Genomic DNA, 19,930 nt, shown 5'->3' on the forward strand with positions numbered 1-19,930 from the left:
CAAATCAAGATAACAGGTTCTTGAGCACATTATGGTCAAGCCTTTGGACACTATTGGATACCAAGCTCACCAAGTCAACTACATTCCATCCCTAGACTGATGGCCAGACAAAGGTTGTCAATAGTATGATGGAGCACATACTCGGCATGTACAACTCCAAGCATCCATGAACCTGGGATGAGAGTATTCCCTATGTGCATCACAATTATAACACGGATCTCCATAGCTGAACTGGTCACAGTCCCTTTCCAGAGGGTCTAGGATTTCAACCATTGTGTCTGATTGATGTTGCCATTCCTCATACGACCACATAGACAAAATCCACATGTGTATTTTCCTCTGCCAATAAAGAAACCAAATTTATTGAACTCATCCAACACATATGCCTACAGGTTCACGACATCTTGGAGATGCCAAATGCCAAGTATAAGAGGAAACATGATCAACATTGGGTGCCACAAAAGTTTCAGGTAGGTGACAAAGTTTAGTTTCATTTGCAGAAAGAACACCTTACTAGAGCCCATCAGAAGCTCTGACCACCCTGATATGGCCATTACACCATTACCAAGGTTGTGGGAGATAATTATTTTGAGGTAAAAATTCCCTCCTTCCTTGGCCTGCACCCAATGTTTAATGTGGATTGCCTTCAACCATACTTCCCACAATTACTGGACACATCAAACATTGCAAAACAACTCACACCAACAGAGTTAAACCTATACTACATGGAAAAAGTCACAACTAATCGGATCATGGGCACACATATCAAGAACACCCGCTAGTAGATGATCCAACTATATTGAGTTGTCGAAGTTGGCTAACTCCTACACCAAGGCAAGTGGCTCACTAGGGACCAAGTTCAGCAGAAGTTTCCCCATCTCATGGAGGCACTCAACGCAATAGGGACCATTTTTTCCTAAGGGGGGGAGGAGTGATCAGGTGGATATTGGTGGCCACCCACCTATTGGACTTGGATACCCACCACTGTCTCTTTCATATTTTCATTTTCCTTAATTATAACATAATTTACTATTTTTGGCAGTTTTTCAGGTCCTGAACTTTCAGAGCCATTTTGAGGCCCTAAACAACGTTGTTTTGGGAAATCGGGGAAAAAATGATATATATTTGAATGTTTTTAATTCGAAAGTTGTATTCCTCAGATAGATATTTCCCATGAGGTATTGTGCGCATCAAATGGATATCATATGCTAAAGTTATGACCCTAGGAAGTTGATGTACCAATTTTTCCAAACTAGGCCCATAGTTTTGGCACTTCATCTCCCAGGGTTAGGTTTTTGGATGTTTAAGGTTTTCCATTGTTTCTCAATAATAAATAGGCCTTCAAGCCTCATTTTAACATAGTTCAGAGGCATGTAGACACCACATCTCTTTTTAGAGATAAGCTACCATCACCTGAGCTAGTTTATTTCCATTTGGTTTGTAAGCATATTTCAATATTTGATATTAATGAAATGAATTGTTATCTTTGTTGCATCTCTGTATTTATGGGTATTTATATAATTTGTTATGTTCCTGTTTAAGTTCAGATAAGACAGTATGCTGACCAACACACCGCCCATCCAGTCCAAGGGGTGAAGCATGCTCTGATACCACTCTATAATACCCTCCTCCCACATTTACCCAAGTTAACCATTCCACTGGGGTAAACATATGACAAGATGCTACTATGATGTGATTCAATTGCCCATGTATAATTAAGGAAGTGGAATCAGTATAATGAAAGAAAAATGACCTTTCACACATGCTATCAAACCTTTAGGATCCAACCAACCTTCCAGGTGACCAACTCCTTAGGTGAATTGACATTTCATTGATCTAGACCTTCAAAAGCTCCCATGACAAGCCATGCATGCGATTGAGGCTTTCCAGTCACTCCCATAACAAGGCATGCCAATGACTGTGGAATTTTTTAGGAATTTTTGTGCCAATGAGCCTGAACTCTAAACCAATTTTTCAGGGCTAGGTCTCAGTCCACTGCAAAGAACTCCATGAAACCTTCAAAAATGAATAATACCAATGAAATAAAGATACTAATGCAATCAATGGTTCAAGTACTTGATCTGATATATGGGTAGAAATCATCTGTTTAAGGTTGGTTAGGAGTTCCGTTCCAATCTCGCATCTGATGGGTAACTGGAAGTGGGTAAAAAATGTAGTGGCTAAAGTGGTGAAATTGTCGAAAGAAGCTCTTGGTAACTCAATGTACCATTTAGCAGCTAGACTAGTAAGTGTTCTTTGGAAAAGACGAACTATAAATGAATCATCAGTTAAGGAGTTTGATGAACACCACAAATGAAAGGTCATGACATGAATTGATGGGTCTTCTCCAGGATTTCCGTTAAATTTCGGAATGTCAGATGGAAACTTATGCAGAATTATCGGCCACCAAGGTGCATATAAAATTGGATCATTAGTGAGCCAATTTAAATCTGGTAATTCTAAAGTTGATACAAATGGCAACTATCGATTCAAGTCAGGTTGAGCATACCCAGGATATGATAGAATTGCCTGAGCAATAGGTATTTGCATACCAACATAGGGCATCTGCATTTGGTAACCTTGGTATGGTTGTTGTTGAAAAAAAACAACATAAGGTGGTTGTTGATAACCAAGTTGAATGTGTGGTTGTCCATAACCTGCAAAGCCTTGTTGACTAGGACCTTGGTAAGCTTGATATTGACCAAACCCAGGTTGAGCCTGTTAAGCAAGTCCAAATTGGGGTTGGAATTGCTGGAATTGGGGTTGTTGAAATTGAGGTTACCACGGTTGTTGAATCAACTATTGTTGTTGTTGGTACAAATGTTGTTGATTTAATGGTTGTTGTTGCCCAACAATGAAAGGTTGGCCAGGCTGTGAATAAACTATACCAGTGTAAGCTTGGGTCAGTCCAGATAAGGGTATACTAACCTGAGGTTGCTGTTGAACCCCGGAAACAAGTAGTTGTTGTACAAAAACTTGAGGAATTTAAACTTCGTGACCTGAAACTTGTGGTTGCAAGGTAGAAGTATCATTTTGTACCAGTTGAGATACAACGATTTGAACTTGTGACTATGGTACAATAGTAACAATAGGTGTAGTAGGAATAGTTGACACAGTTTTCATTGATTGTGTTGGATACACAAGCCTGGGTTGAACTAGCATTTTTGGTTTCCATTGACAAACTCTAATTCCAGATTGACTTGAATACTGCAGGATATTACCATATGATGGTCCTATGGAATAAGGAGGATACGACGAATAAGCATATTGTTCTCCATATGGTGGAAATCTAGTATTTAATGGATACATAGGTCTTTGTTGACTAGATTGCCTAGCTTGATATTGATATGCAGGATCAAACTGTTGAGTTCCCGTTAGACAAGAACCAGGTAAAATTTTGGTTGAGGACATGGGTGATGACCATGGTGTAGAAGCAACCCTTGATTGGGTTCCAGATAAAGATTGGCAACCAACCGAGATGGATGGTTCACCATAAAGGTGTGACATAGGTGTGGTAAAAAACATTGAGGAGGTTGCAACAGAATATTCTGCTGTAGTTGCATCAAATGATATAGTCTGAGATGTTGACGGTTGTTCAGCCATAGTTAACTGACCCAAAAGTTGTCCTAAAGAATCGACGGGGACTTGAAAATAAGCAGAATCAAGTGGGGAAGTAAAATGAGGAGTACAAGGGTAAAGATAAAGCCCAACTCCAAAGTGGAAAGGGGTTCCAGGTGTAGAATCTTCTTCCATTTCTTCCTCTATAGCAATTAGACCTGGTGGAAGAACTTCACCATTAGGTCCGTAAAATATTTCTGGTGTTGATAAAGTTGAAATTTCAGTAGTTACTGATGTCTGAGGGGTAAAAATTAACAACTTCTGAATGTTCAAATTCGAAGTCCAGATGTTCAGGTAAATGAACAATAGTTTCAGTAAGAGGTTCCTGAACAATTTTAGGTTCAGATGTAACTTCCGTTTGAACTGGGATAGGTTCTAGATTAAATTTTTGTTGAACAAATTTAGGTTCATAAGTACTTTCTCGTTGGGCAACTTCAAGTTGAGGATCAACTTGTTGTTGAACAATATTGGTTATTGTTTCACTAGAATCAGTTCTAATGTCCTCAGGTAATTGTGAAACTTCATCTTCAGAAATGGATGTACCAGAAATGGTTGGAGTAACTGGAGTCTCAGTACTTACCGAAATATATGATTAAGGTAATTCAGATGAAGAACTAGGAGTTCTTGATGTACTAGACTCAGTTAAGCGAGACCGCTTTGTCAAAATAAGTGCCGCTTCAGGTGGCAAAGGCGGTTTGCTCACTGTTCTCTGCGAACGACAGGGTAAGGGTTGATGTTCCTCCATGATTGATGATTAATTTTAGTATCAAAAAAGAAATAAACAAGAAGGGGTATACTAGGAAAAAAATTACCAAGCAACTGTGAACTGCAGAATACCTCCCAGCGAACCAAGAAGTATGGGCAGGAAATCTCCCCGAATGCTGTGTTCGGTGTATCATAGTTTACAAGGCGATCGACTCAGTTACTTGAGGATGGATATCAACCTAGAGTTGTCCTCCCATATATACCCGAAGGTACGTGGAGGCCCAGTCTGTATAAGCATTGTCTAATGAAAAACTGCACAGTGAGAGCATTCCCATATACTTTACATATTGTAACACTGCCCTATATACCTGAAGATATGTGGACGAGCTATGATATACTCACGTACATGGAATGAGGTATCACACTCGGAATGTATTGAAGACAAGTCAGCAGCAATTTCTTTGTTTTACAACGCCAGAACACGTCTCTAGCCTAGAACCACTAAATGTTCTCATTAATGACAATGCTCCATTAGGTAAATTGATGTTAATTTTAAGTTGATCTTGCTTAGGAATTTGCCTTTCAAGTTCACCACGTGATGTATTATGAAATTCCTAGGAATGCAGCTATCATGATAAGCATTCTTTCCATTCAATTTAACGATGAAAATCGTAGCTACTTAGGGATAGAGTAATCAGATTTCTTTTGATCAAAGAGCAAAGAGCACAATCTAGATGCAATTTTCTTACTCTATTCCTATGAGCACACACAAAATTTTTCAATGCAACATGCATGTATTTCTTTTCGATTTCCTTAATGTGAATATGAACAAAATGAAATATGCACATACAGTCAATCAATATTTCATAAGAACGAAGACTTTTACGACAATTCTAATTCGAAGGAAGAAGAGACTTTACAACACTTTCTTTCGAATGAAGATTAATCAATTATATCCTAACTTTGACTATTGAGGGACACAGTGCACTATAGAGCACCCCTGGCTTAGGGACAGTTAGGAACAGGAGATAACAACTCATTTTATGAGACATAGCATTCATTGATCAATCAACAAACAATCAAACAGAGAAAATTTGGAAAAAAATCTTTCCAAAGGTGGGAAATTGATCCTAGGAGGATCAGCGCAGCCCAGAGTGGGAGGCAGTGCACTTTAGAGCACTGTCCCTAAGCCAGGGGTGCTTTGCAACACACTGTGTCCCTCACAAGCTTGCGTTGGTGACATTAAGCCATTTCAAGAGGCAATTTTTCAATGTAAACAACTAAATTACAATATATGAACACAAATAAGGTCTACAAGGATGTCTTAGGAGGTGGATAAGCTACTAGGGAAGAGGATTCATCCCCAATGGAGTCACCAATTTGTTTTGGAGAATTTAGTATGTACAGATAAATACTAATTCCCTAGATAAGTAGTTGTATCTAGAACAACAATTTAAAGTGTTTTAGACTTTTCCTATAAGTAATAGATAAGATGAGAAGATAGAAGGCCTACCTATAGTTCCGCTTTCCTCTCATCTCCCTTGTATCGATTTCGTTACTCCTTCCCGTACTTAAACCATTTGAGAAGTACCTTGTAAACACAATAGAAGACAAAAACCGATCAACACATACGATCTATTGAATATAAGTGAAAGGAATTAGATACAATTCACACACATAAGCATTATAAAACAATACAAACATATGGGAAAAAGGTTCAAACACTTTATTAGATAGAAGAAGGAATTACAACCATTGGTGTTTGATTCAAAGCCATTCCTCTAGCTTGGATCCTATCCACATCACATCAAAAGCATGACAAACTTGTAGCATCACAATACTTGCTTCAAAGCCAAATCTCGTAGCAACATTATCTCCTTACAATTCAACATAATCCAACCCCTGATCACTTAGATGAGTGGTTAATTGATAGGAAGATGAAGGAGGTTTTGTCATTAATGGTGGCATTGAATGACCTTCCATACTTAGAATTAGTTCCATGGAGGAAGGGATGAGAGGACAGGATGCACCTTAACTCATTCCTCATCCATTTTCGAGCTCATAGGAGTTGATAAGTGAGGGAAACGTCTAGATGACTCCAAAAGATAAGAATATTCCCAAAACCCATGTGAATTTCACTCATTCTCGCCTAGTGCAGTTGAAAGGAAGCCTAAGTGCTCTACAGAGCACCCTAGTAGTGGACTTAACTACTTTGCAGTGCACCTTCATAAGGGCTTACCTGTGCTAGTCCCTCTAGAGGCTATTTCTGGATGTCTTCAAGTCATGAAACTGTTTGGGAAGGAGGCATTCAAAGGGGTGACTTGTTTAGGGTATGAAACAACTAAAATTAGGGTTTGATGAGCCCTAAAACACTGATCTGGATGTTGGGATTTGATGTGCCCAAATGGATCTATAACAGCTGCCCCCTATTTTAACCATGAAGTTGGAAAAATGCCAATGTCGAATGAAATTCTTTACAATGTGATGAGGAGGTATCAATGTGGAAGGTGACCTCCATCAATTACAATACATATATCATGATATTTGATTTTTCATGAATTATTGAGGGAAGGCATACCCATGCTTAGCTTATAAACTTTCATTACATGTACATAAACAGTTGTCTACAGATATAGACCCATGATTGGAATGACCATCAATGTAAAGCCATTGTACATATGATTTAGTACTCCTGAAATTGTAGCCCGGATGGATGAAACTAGATCCGGGGTCTTCAATCTCGTTCAACCGTTCGCTCAAGTACGAGTCTATCCATGTGAATATGTGATCTGAAGTTGAACATGGGAAGACAACATCTAATTACCAGCCAATGATATAAGATGTTAACAGATGTGAGAGAAATCACCGATAATGATAATGATCCTCAAGGTACTGCAGTACATTTTGCATGGTGTGAATGCATGATTTTATGTCAAACACCATACAAATTCTTTCGGTCGAAGGCCATTGATGTATGCCTATCGCCAGAAGCGAGAAACCTGCCATTGATGTATGCAAGCTTCAAGGTACTGAATAGGTGTTTCTAAGTAAACTTCTTGGATAATGTGCTAATGTCAACAAGAAGCGACTTGTCACAGGAGGGCCTTGATGTATCCCACATCAATGACACAAAACAAGTGTAGTGATTTTAGAGATGGATTTTGATTGATGACACAAGATTCAGGAATGGTGGTCATGAAAATGAATGCTTATGGTATTGCAAAGATGAATTTTGACTGAATGACTTCTCTTGAACATGTCGGCGACACTAAAGTGAATTGATAACATTGACCCAAAACAATGTGATGGATGGTATGATAGACCAATAGTGTGATAACCACCAAGCTAATAAGCCAACCCAAATAGTCACGGTGATGGAGTGAAAGTGTCATGTTCAAGAGTGACCTGCTACCATAAAGTGGTTTTCCCCTTTTCCCATTTTTCCCAGTCATTGCTGACCAGTACCTCTTTATTTTTTATCAAAATTGAGGAGGATAACATATGAATATTGTATAATTTCACCCTTTGGGCAAATCCATCGTTATTTGATGTTTTAACGAGTCTAGCGAAGGTGAAACTCGGTCCTATCTAGATGGACACGTTTGTTGCTATTTGATGTTTTAAAGAGTTTAACGACAAAGATAACTCAGTCCTTTTCATGTTTAGAGAATTTGAAAAGGGACAGAAAGAAAACTCCACAAGTTATTTTTCGTAAATTAATCTCTCAAGCCTGAAAAAGCGTAAAATAATACAAGAGAGATATCATTTCCAATTCGTTAACGAGATGGAAAGGACAAGAGCTCGACAATATTTTCATATTTAGAGAGTCTAAAAAGAGCTTAAAGAGGACTCCAGGGGGGTGCCTTTTTCATTTTTAATAGAGCTCGAAAAAGAGATAAAAGTGTGCTCTGTGGTCAAAGGTACAACTTACAATTGAGCACGTTCAGTTCTGTAAATCAGTTGGAAAAACTGCTCAAGGCATCACCAAATGGATTAAAAATATCTGATTCATATGCGAAAATAGGTAAGTACTAATGTTTAATCAATTAATGAACACGAAATAAACATAAAATGAGTTTTTACCATGACACTTTTACCATTTGGAACTTACCATTCAGTTTTGTGCTCTGAGCTTAGTTTTTACCTAAACTTTCACCAGCTGATTATGAGAGATTCTGTAAACCATTTCTCGAGCCGTCTGGACCAGGGAGGAACTAAACCTCTCTTCCTTCTTCTCAAGTCATTCTTTGTCATTTCATGCAAGTTTTAGGGTTTTTTGGGGCCCTTGGGGTTTCATTTTTTTGCCCTGGGATTAGCATAGGATTTCACATCGAAAATTGCTCTGAAGAGCACCTAGATAGAAGGTTGCATGCTTTGCAACACATTTTCTCTTTGTCTAGGCTATGTTGGGAGCATTTCCCAAGTTTGTTTTGGCTATTTTCTCCAAAATTTGTCCTATTTTTTGCATGGAAATGATCCTAATTTAGCTTATGCTTATGTTTCAGGCTTTCATTGGATCAGAATGTCGATTACATGGTGAGAAAGAGAGCATGAAGAACAAGATATGGTTACCTTAAATAACTCGGGTACAGTTGAGGCCCTCAGAAATTGTGGGTTACTCAAATACTTTAAGTTGTCCGGAATGAGGCAACAAATAGAACTACTGCAATTCCTTATTCCTACATGGGATCCGACCGATCAGACTTTTCACATTAGGGACAAGATGGTCCCTATTACCATTGAGGATATTTACTTTCTTACTGGACTATTGAGGCGAGGTGTCCCCATCTCACTTTCTGGATTTTCTCATGGAGGTGAATCAGTGAGAGATTATATCAGACAGTTTTGTAGGCCAAGTACACAACCTAGCAAGGATGGGAAAATAAATATTAGGGATGTAGGTGATTTTCCTTTAAGAACGATCCTCTTCATAATCACAAAATTGGCTGGCACTGTGACACTCCATTTGGTGAACAAATCTTATATGCAGTATGCACTAGATTGTCTAGAACCAAAATTTTTCAACTGGTGCGAGGCTGTGCTTTCTTTGTTGAAAGAACAACTAAATAAGGCAAAAAGTGATAAGACGAAGAATTTATGCTATGGTTCGATCTTAATTTCTTTTGCCTTAGAAATAATCCCATTGATGCAAGCACATCATGTTTCATTGGGTGTGGCTTGTCTTAGAGATCCACGTATGCCGAGGTGGGTTGAATTGATGGCTTGACATGCGGGTTAGTCAACAATCATTTTCTCCTCTGCATTTTTCAGCTGGATTGAGGGACAACATCTGCATATCGAGAAGCATCCATACTCAAGGATGGATTTCTGTGGAGATCCAGATTTGATTCTACCAGTTGGAGCATAATGGGATGCTATGGGTAAGTTGTTTGACCAAAGTGTTTTTGATTTTTTCAATTTTATACATGTTTTTTTGTGTTTTTTTAATGTTTCCAAGACTAAACTAAAATTAATCTTATGCATGCAGATGTCAGTATTGTTTGACCTACAATGCAAAGAAACATCAAGAGAGTAGTTCTCCAGGACTTGGATCTGGCCGAAACCTTAGCAGAGTTGCTGGATCACATAGAAGGATTAACCCTTGGTATTCCAGATATCCGGATCGAGGAGTTATCTATGAGGCTGCAACACCACATTATTGGTGTTCCTAACCATTGGGCTAGGATTTTACGCATAATAACACATGCTATGACCTGTTACCATGAGCACCACTAGATATACTTCCGATGTTTTGTATTCATTTTTGAGTTTTTGGGTCAGATGACCAAATGTGTCTTGGGCACAAATTTTGTAACAAAATTTTAAAACACCTATCTATTTTACTTTCAGAGTTTTCTATGGTTATATGCAATCCTATTCAATTGATGATGTGAGTTGAAAATACTACTTTTACATGTGTCGCAAATGTCTATTTATCACATAATTTGCTAGAGAATCAATTAATGTGTTAAGATTTCTGGAAATATCTTGATATTGAATGTGTTCAAAACGTCTTTCCAAAATACGAACTCTAAGGAACATATGAAAAATTGCTGGATTTCGAACAGTATAAATGTTTGTTAGTTGTAGTACAACGAGTTGTGAGTGCAACCTAATGATGATTTGGCGAATGCCAAGTGAAATGACATCAAAGAGTAGTTCAATCAATGCACTATACTCAACGATATTATTTGTCGATCGACCGATACAAATCCCTTGGAAACTCACTAACTTGCCACTTGGAGCGAAAATAGCCCATGCTGGAGAAGACAAATTTTGCGTACTATGATTGGCACCATTAGCGTAACCAACAAAAGGTTCCACAAACTCCGATATATGCAACAAATGAAAAGCGGATTACTAACCAAATAAAAATCTCTAAAAGAAACACACACACACATTCAATGAAAGCATATATACAGTGAGTTTTACTACACTTAATCAAGCATAGTAATGTTTGAGGTACAACTCGTTTCAGGGTTGTGGCAATGGAATCCCATCATAATCTACTAACTCGTAGGCACGTTTTGCCAGAACACGCTTGACAACATAAGGGCCCATCCACATTGGTTCAAATTTTCCTACTCCAAGTTTATCGACTTTTTGATTGTAAAGCAAGACTAGGTCTCCTTCTAAGAAGATACGAGGTTTGACATTTCTATCATATTGCGCCTTAATATGTTTCTTATGCACTTCATTAGGCAATGTGGCATCATGACGAGTTTCATCCAGGTGGATTCATTCCAAGAAACATGCTTCTTCTTTAGAAGTGTCAGGTAACAGGTCAATCACAAGTTTGAGCGATGAAATTTCGCATTGTATCGGTAAGATTGCTTCCAAACCATACACCAACTAAAAGGGTGTGAATCCAGTTGCATTTCTCACTAAGGTTCGATATTCCCACAAGGCAGAGTACAGGACTAAGTGTTAGTTTCTCTTATGAACCCCTATCATTCTTTGCAACATCCACTTTAAGACTTTGTTGATGGCCTCAACTTGTCCATTCGCTTGAGGGTAATACGGGGTAGAACTATCATGTGAAAGTCCTAACTTAGCAGTAAATTCAGCTATCATGTGATTGTGAAAATGCGAACCATGACTTGTAACTATGGATTGTGGTACACCAAACCGGGAAATCACATGGTTAAAAAAGAAAAGAGCAGCCGTTTCGTCATTGTTGTTCAATGTTGGCATCACCTCGGCCCATTTGGTAAAATAGTCAACAACGACTATAATATACCCATTCCCCCCTAGCTGAGGTGGAGTTACATGTCATAAATACAATGCCCCATTTGGCAAATGGGCCAACAACAATGACTGGATGCACTGGTGCAGGTGGTATTCTGGTTTTTTGGTCATATATCTGGCATCCATGATAGCTTCTGACAACAATAATACAATCTTTAAACATAGTTGGCTAGAAGTAACGAACGAAGAATTCTCTGTGCGGTCGCATATCCTGATAAGTGTCCACCACAGGCACTAGAATGTAAATCATTCAATGCTTTCTCAGCTTCCTCATGCATGAGGCACCTCCATAAAACCGTATCGATACCATGATGGTAAAGTGTGTTGCCAATGATTAGATAATTTTTGGCTTGGTAATGAATACGTCGCTGTTGCGAGCGAGAGGTATCTTTCCAGAAAGTTTGGGTCTAAAGATAGATCAATATATCTCCATACCATGTGTCAGATGACAAAATTAGAAACAAAGACTCATCCAATATTGATGGTTCAGATGTTAATTCAATGGAGGTTAAGGGAAGGTCACATAGTAACTCAGCAAAAACTAGAGATTTCTTTGATTTGAACTTGATGAATTCCAAATCAAACTCCTATAAAATAACTATCCATTTTGAGTATTTTACCCTCATCAATTGAAGTGAAAAAATGTATGTCATAGGGTTGCAATCTGAAATGACAGTTGTTCTTCGTAACAGGATATAATGGCAAAATATTTGAACAGCTTGCACAACTGCCAAAGCTAGTTTCTCAACATAAGAATACTTACTTTCTATCTCGTTGAGATTATGGCTCAAGTAATAAATAATATGTTCAAACCCATTTTCTTCCAGGACTAAAACCATGCCAATGGTTGTATCTGCAGCGGCGAGATATAGGTAATAGTCATTTTGGTAATTTGAAGAATGCATTAATGAAGCTCTAATCAAGGTATCTTTAAGAGCATCAAAGGAAGCTTGTGCGACCTGATCCCAATGAAAGGGTATCTCCTTTTTCAAAAGACATGTAAAACTTTTAGCCATCTCAGCGTAATTAGGAATGAACCTCCTTAGAAGTTTGCTTTCCCTTGGAGTCTTTGTAACTATAAAAGATTTGAAGGTGGAGGAAAATCCAGAATTGCCTGAACATTTAATTGATCGAGTCTAATCCCATCTCTAGAAACTAAAAATACAAGCAATCGACCAGAACTAATGCAAAACACACCTTTGTGGGGATTGAGTCGTATCTTGTAGTGTCGGAACAATAAAAATATTTCTCACAAATTTTGCGGGTGATCAGTTCACTTTCATGAATGAGCAGGTAAATTGTCAAGGTCCGGTTGAACAATGTGCTTTATGTCATGGAAGGCATAATTCATTGCCCTCTGAAAAGTGGCCCCAACATTCTTCATACTGGATGGGAGTTTCCTATAAGCGAATGTGCCCCATGGACAAATAAAAGCTATTTTCAATTGGTCCTGTGGGCGTATATTTATTTGATTGTAGCCAGAAAAACCATTCATAAATGAAAATATTTTGCATCTGGCACATTCGTCAATAATTTTAGCGATAAAAGGAGTAGGATAATTGTCTTTTGGACATGCCTGATTTACATCCCTATAATTGACGCACACTCGTATTGTTCCTTGTTTCTTCATGATAGGAACAATATTGGAAACCCAGTCAGTAAGAGGTACAGGGTAAATAAAACTAGCTCGCAAAAGTTTTTCAACTTCTGCTTTAATTGCAGCAGCTTTCTTTGGATGAACAAGTCGAAGCCGCTGTCAAATTGGCTTGACCTCAGGATACATTTTGATTTCGTGTTCAACAATACTAGAGTCAATACCTGGCATCTCCTCATAAGACCATGCAAATATATCTCTAAATTCATGAAAGAGAGTAGGGTAATTATCAAGTTCTGATGGAGAACAAGATTTGGTGACATGAATATTCTCTACAATATTAGGCTTGGTCAAAATATTAATAGAAATCGTTTCTTCAATATTTGACAGGTTTCGCTTAGATTCTATTGTGTCTATGAAAACTGAATTCAATAGGAAATCAAGGACTGACAGGTGGTTTATTTCATTTGAATAATCTTCCATGTCATCTGGAAGATGGGAACGATGATGATAATCCTCCCATGGTTCTTCTCCGATCATCATTGCTTGGATGATTCCTTCATCTGTAGAATGTATACGTGAAGAAGGATCCAAAGAAGTACCATATTCTAACGAACAGTCTACCCATACAATTGTTGAGTGGAGATTTGGGTTTGCCACACAAGCCCAAAAAATTGATTTCTATGATGATTCAATGGGGCTTAATGACATCACCTCAATATTACTATCAACTTCAACCTTGTTGGTAATACTCCTTAAATCAGATGAGGTGGAGGAAATCATATTATAAGTCTCTACTCTTGCCACTTCCGCAAAATCATATGGTGATAGTAGGGTAAAAGTACCCATTAGGGAAGGATCTTTAAAGAGACCTACTCCAACACTTTGAAGTGACAATGGGGGCCCGTGTACCAACGGAATGCTTCCCATAGCCTATGAAATATTGGCAAAGAAGGCTAGCTGATCAATGACTATGATTCCACCCTTAACAGGGAATGCAATAGTACGAAAGTACGTGGAAACCACAACAGCCATAACATATACCCATGGCCTTCCCAGTAAAATGTTGTAATCGAGGGGTCCGTCAACTACCTCAACTTCAATAGTAATTTTTTTCCCCCTAGTTCGATTTGCAGGTTACTCAAAATCCCACAAGGAGTATATGTTCTTCCATCAAAATATTTCAACGTGGTTGGTGATCATGACAACGGTGGTGAACCAAGTGTTTTCCAGCAGCTCATTGACATAATGCAAGTAGATTCCCCCTCATCAATAATAGTTCGATGAACATTCTTATTGAGAGCTTTTACTTGAATTAGGAAGGCTAACTGCGCCGATAACTGTGGTGTATATCCCGCATGGTTAAAAACCACAAGATTAGAATCCGTAGGATCTACTTCGCCTATTGTTGATAGTAAATCCTACTTCTGGGAGGGACAATTTTGTAACACCTCGAGTGTCGACATAGCAGAAGGTGATTAAGCAAGATCTTCCACTATGTTATAATTTTGAGCTTATCGAGCCCGAGGGTTAAATTTTGATTTGTGCACAACTCACTTTGGTGGTTTTATTGTCAATTCTGGTATAATAGGTGGAATATTTTCAAATGAAGTCGAAGTTGAAGGATTAGGTTGATCAGTGGCCTAATGATTCGATGATTACAGTGGATTTCCATAATCTTTGTTTCTCGTTGACACCAAAGCTTCGTTTTTTGGCTTTGTGATGGATAACATGAGTACTTGGGATGTGGAAGCATGGTCTGTTGCAACCAAATGTGTCTCCATGTTTGGAAACAGATCAGTCAACACTGCCGATGTGTTTGAAGTCTTTAAAAGTTTAGAGACCTCGGAGCGGTGTGGACAATATCTCATAAAATGCTTGTCATTACAGATTAGACATGGATAACGAGGTTTCCTTGCCGAAGCAGAGGAATCAGATGATTTCTCTGGAGGGGAATTATCCTATTTATTTTTATTTTCCCCCTTTTTCTTGCTTCCTAGTTGCTTTGGATTTTTGCCTTTGTTAGATAACACGACATTAACTTCGGAAGCAAGAGTATTTTATGATGCATTGGTAGTTTGATTGGTAATGACAAGGGTTTGAACAGATGGTCTTCTCGCTGTTTGCATGCTTGAAGAATTGATCACACCATCACCGGCATGAGAGTCCTTAATCGATTATGGAGGAGGAGGAACAGTGAAATCTGGTTGGGGTGCATTGGGAATTTTATCATAAAGCGTGTCGGATTGTGTGTAAATCAAATCCAAGTATTGGGCACGAGCAATTACTTGCTCTTCTGTGACAGCTCCACCTTTTTCCACATCCTCAGTGATTGATGGCAACAAGGATTTTATGAACCACTCAGCTAAACTCTAATCGGGAACATATGTCTTAACCCTTCAACGACGACGTCACCACTCATGAATATGATCTGATATATGGGTAACATTCGCCTGTTTAAAGTTGGTTAGGAGTTCCATTCTAGTCTCATATCTGATGGGTAACTAGAAGTGGGTCAAAAATGTAGTGGCTAAAGTGGTGAAATTATCGAAAGAAGTTCTTGGTAAATCAATGTACCATTTAGCAGCTGGACCAATAAGTGTTCTCTGGAAAAGACGAAGTCTAACCAAATCATCATTTAAGGAGTCTGATGAACACCACAAATGAAAGATCATGACATGATTTGATGGGTCTTCTCTAGGATTTTCATAAAATTTCGGAATGTCAGATGGAAACTTATGTGGAATTATCGGCCACAAAGGTGCATATAAAATTGGATCATTAGTGAGCTGATTTAAATATGGTAATTCTAAAGTTGATACAAATGGAAACTATCGATTCAAGTTAGGTTGAGCATACCCAGGATATGATGGAATTGCTTGAGCAATAGGTCTTTGCATACCGACATAAGGCATCTACATTTGGTAAGCTTGGTATGGTTGTTGTTGAACAAAACTAGCATAAGGTGGTTGTTGATGACTAGGTTGAATGTGTGGTTGTCCATAACCTGCACAACCTTGTTGACTAGGACCTTGGTAAGCTTGATATTGACCAAACCCAGGTTGAGCCTGTTGAGAAAGTCCAAATTAGCGTTGGAATTGTTGGAATTGGGGTTGTTGAAATTGAGGTTGCCATGGTTGTTGAATCAACTGTTGTTTTTCTTGGTACAACTATTGTTGATTTAATAGTTTTTGTTGCTCAACAATGAAAGGTTGGCCAGGTTGTGAATAAACTATACCAATTTAAGCTTGGGTAAGTATAGATAAGGGTATACTAACCCGAGGTTACTGCTGAACCCCAGAAACAAGCAGTTGTTGTACAACAACTTCAGGAATTTGAACTTCTTGACCTGAAACTTGTGGTTACAAGGTAGAAGGATCATTTTGTACCAATTGAGATACAACAGTTTGAACTTGTGACTATGGTACAGTAGTAACAATAGGTGTAATAGAAATAGCTGACACAATTTGCATTGGTTGTGTTGGATACACAAGCCTGGGTTGAACTGGCATTGTTGGTTTCCATTGACAAACTCTAATTCCAGATTGACCTGAATATTGTGGGATATTACCATATGATGGTCCTCCGGAATAAGGAGGATATAGTGAATAAGCATATTGCTCTCCATATGGTGGCAATCCAGTATTTAATGGATACATAGGTCTTTGTTGACCAGATTGCCCAGCTTGATATTGATATGCAAGATCAAACTGTTGAGTTCCCATTAGAGAAGAACCAATTAAAATTTCGGTTGAGGAAGTGGGTGATGACCATGGTGTAGAAGCAACCCTTGAGTGGGTTCCAGATAAAGATTGGTAACAAACTGGGATGGACAGTTCACCATAAAGGTGTGACTTAGGTGTGGTAGAAAACATCGAGGAGGTTGCAACAAAAGATTCTGCTGTAGCTGCATCAGATGATACAACCTGAGATGTTGATGGTTGTTCAGACATAGTTAACTAACCCACAAATTGTCCTAAAGAATCAATGGGGACTTGAAAATAAGCAGGATCAAATGGAGCAGTAAAATGAGGAGTATGAGGGTAAAGATGAAGCCCAACTCCAAAGTGGGAAGGGGTTCCAGGTGTAGAATCTTCTTCCAATTCTTCCTCTATAACAATTAGACCTAGTGGAAGAATTTCACCATCAGGTCTATAAAATATTTCTGGTGTTGATAAAGTTGAAGTTTCAGTAGTCATTGATGTCTGAGGGGTAAAAAGTAACAACTTATAAATGTTCAAATTCGAAGTCCAGATGTTCAGGTAAATGAACAACAGTTTTAGTAAGAGGTTCCTGAAAAACTTCAGGTTCAGATGTAACTTTCGTTTGAACTAGGATTGGTCCTAGATTAACTTCTGGTTGAACTGATTCAAGTTCATACGTACTTTCTTGTTGGGCAACTTCAAGTTGAGGATCAACTTGTTGTCGAACAATATCGGTTACTGTTTCACTAGGATCAGTGCTAATGTCCTCAGGTAATTCTGAAACTTCTTCTTCAAAAACGGATGTACTAAAAATGGTTGGAGTAACTGGAGTCTCAGTACTTACTGAAATAGATGATTTAGGTAATTCAGATGAAGGACTAGGATTTCTTGATGTACTAGACTCAATTAAGCGAGACTGATTTGTTCGAATAAGTGTCGCTTCAGGTGACAAAGGCGGTTTGCTTGCTGTTCTCCGTGAACGACTGGGTAAGGGTTGATGTTCCTCCATAATTGTTGATTAATTTTATTATCAAAAAAGAAATAAACAAAAAGGGATATACTAGGAAAAATGTTTACCAAGCAACTGTGAACTGCAGAATACCTCCTGGCGAACCAAGAAGTACGGGCAGGAAATCTCCCCGAATGTTGTGTTCAGTGTATCATAGTTTACAAGGTGGCTGACTCGGTTACTTAAGGGTGGATAGCAACCTAGAATTGTCCTCCCATATATACCTGAAGGTACGTGGAGGCCCAATCCGTATAAGTGCTGTCTAATGCAAACCACACAATGAGAGGATTCCCATATACTTTACGTACTATAACACCACCCTATATACCCAAAGGTACATGGACGAGCTACGATATACTCACATACGTGGAATGAGGTATCACACTTGGGATGTATTGAAGATAAGTTAGCGACATATGCTTTGTTTTATGATGCCGAAACATGTATCTAGCCTACAACCACTAAATGTTATCGTTAATGACAATGATCCATTAGGTAAATTGATGTTAATTTTAAGTTGATCTTGCTTAGGAATTTGTCTTCCAAGTTCACCACGTGATGTATTCTGAAATTCCTAGGAATGCAGCTATCATGATAAGCATTCTTTCCATTCAATTTAACGATGAAAATCCTAGCTACTTAGCGATAGAGTAATCAAATTTCTTTTGATCAAAGAGCAAAGAGCACAATCTAGATGCAATTTTCTTACTCTATTCCTATGAGCACACACAAACTTTTTCAATGCAACATGCATGTATTTCTTTTTGATTTCCTTAATGTGAATATGAACAAAAGGAAATATGCACATACAATTAATCAATCTTTCATAAGAACGAAGACTTTTACAATAGTTCTAATTCGAAGGAAGAGAAGAATTTATGACACTTTATTTCGGATGAAGATTAATAAATTATATCCTAACTTTCACTATTGATCGATAATGACAAATAAAACATGAAGAAACATTAATCAATCCAATCAAATTTGGGCTAGACCAGGAGATAACAACTCATTTTCTGAGACATAGCATTAATTGATCAATCAGCAAACAATCAAACAGAGAAAAATTGGCAAAAAATCTTTCCAAAGGTGGGAAACTGATCCTAGGAGGATCAGTGCAGCCCAGAGTGGGAGACAATGCACTTTAGAGCACTGTCCCTAAGCCAGGGGTGCTCTACAGTGCACTATGTTCCTCACAAGCCTGCGCTGGTGACAGTAAGCCATTTCAAGAGGCAATTTGGCATAGTTTTGACCAATTTTTCAATGTAAACAACTGAATTAAAATCTATGAACACAAATAAGGTCTAAAAGGATGTCTTAGGAGGTGGATAAGCTACTCGGAAAGAGGATTCATCCCCAATGGAGCCGCGAATTTGTTTTTGAGAATTTGGTATCTATAGATAAATACTAATTCCTTAGATAAGTAGCTATATCTAGAACAATAGTTTAAAGTGTTTTAGACTTTTCCTATAAGAAATTGATAAGATGAGAAGATAGAAGGCCTACCTGTAGTTCCAATTTCCTCTTGTATCCCTTGTATCGATTCCGTCACTCCTTCCCATACTTAAACCGCTTGAGAAGTACACTGTAAACACAACAGAAGACAAAAACCGATCAGACATATGATCTATTGAATATAAGTGAAAGGAATCAGATACAATTCACACACATAAGCATTATAAAACAATACAAACATATGGGGAAAAGGTTCAAAGAATTTATTAGATAGAAGAAGGAAATGCAACCATTAGTGTCTGATTCAAATCCATTCCTCCAGCTTGGATCCCATCCACATCACATTAAAAGCATGAGAAACTTGTAGCATCACAATGCTTGCTTCAAAGCCAAATCTCATAGCAACATTATCTCCTTATAATTCAACATAATCGAGCCCCTGATCACTTAGATGAGTGGTCAATTTATAGGAAGATGAAGGAGGTTTTGTCATTAATGGTGGCATTGAATGGCCTTCCATACTTAGAATTAGTTCCATGGAGGAAGGGATGAGAGGATAGGATGCACCTTAACTCATTCCTCATCCATTTTCGAGCT

The sequence above is a fragment of the Pinus tabuliformis genome, chromosome 4_2 (assembly GCF_031772625.1).
Source record: "Pinus tabuliformis cultivar Carrire ecotype Pingquan chromosome 4_2, CPIR1, whole genome shotgun sequence".
NCBI classification, from domain to species: Eukaryota; Viridiplantae; Streptophyta; class Pinopsida; order Pinales; family Pinaceae; genus Pinus; species Pinus tabuliformis.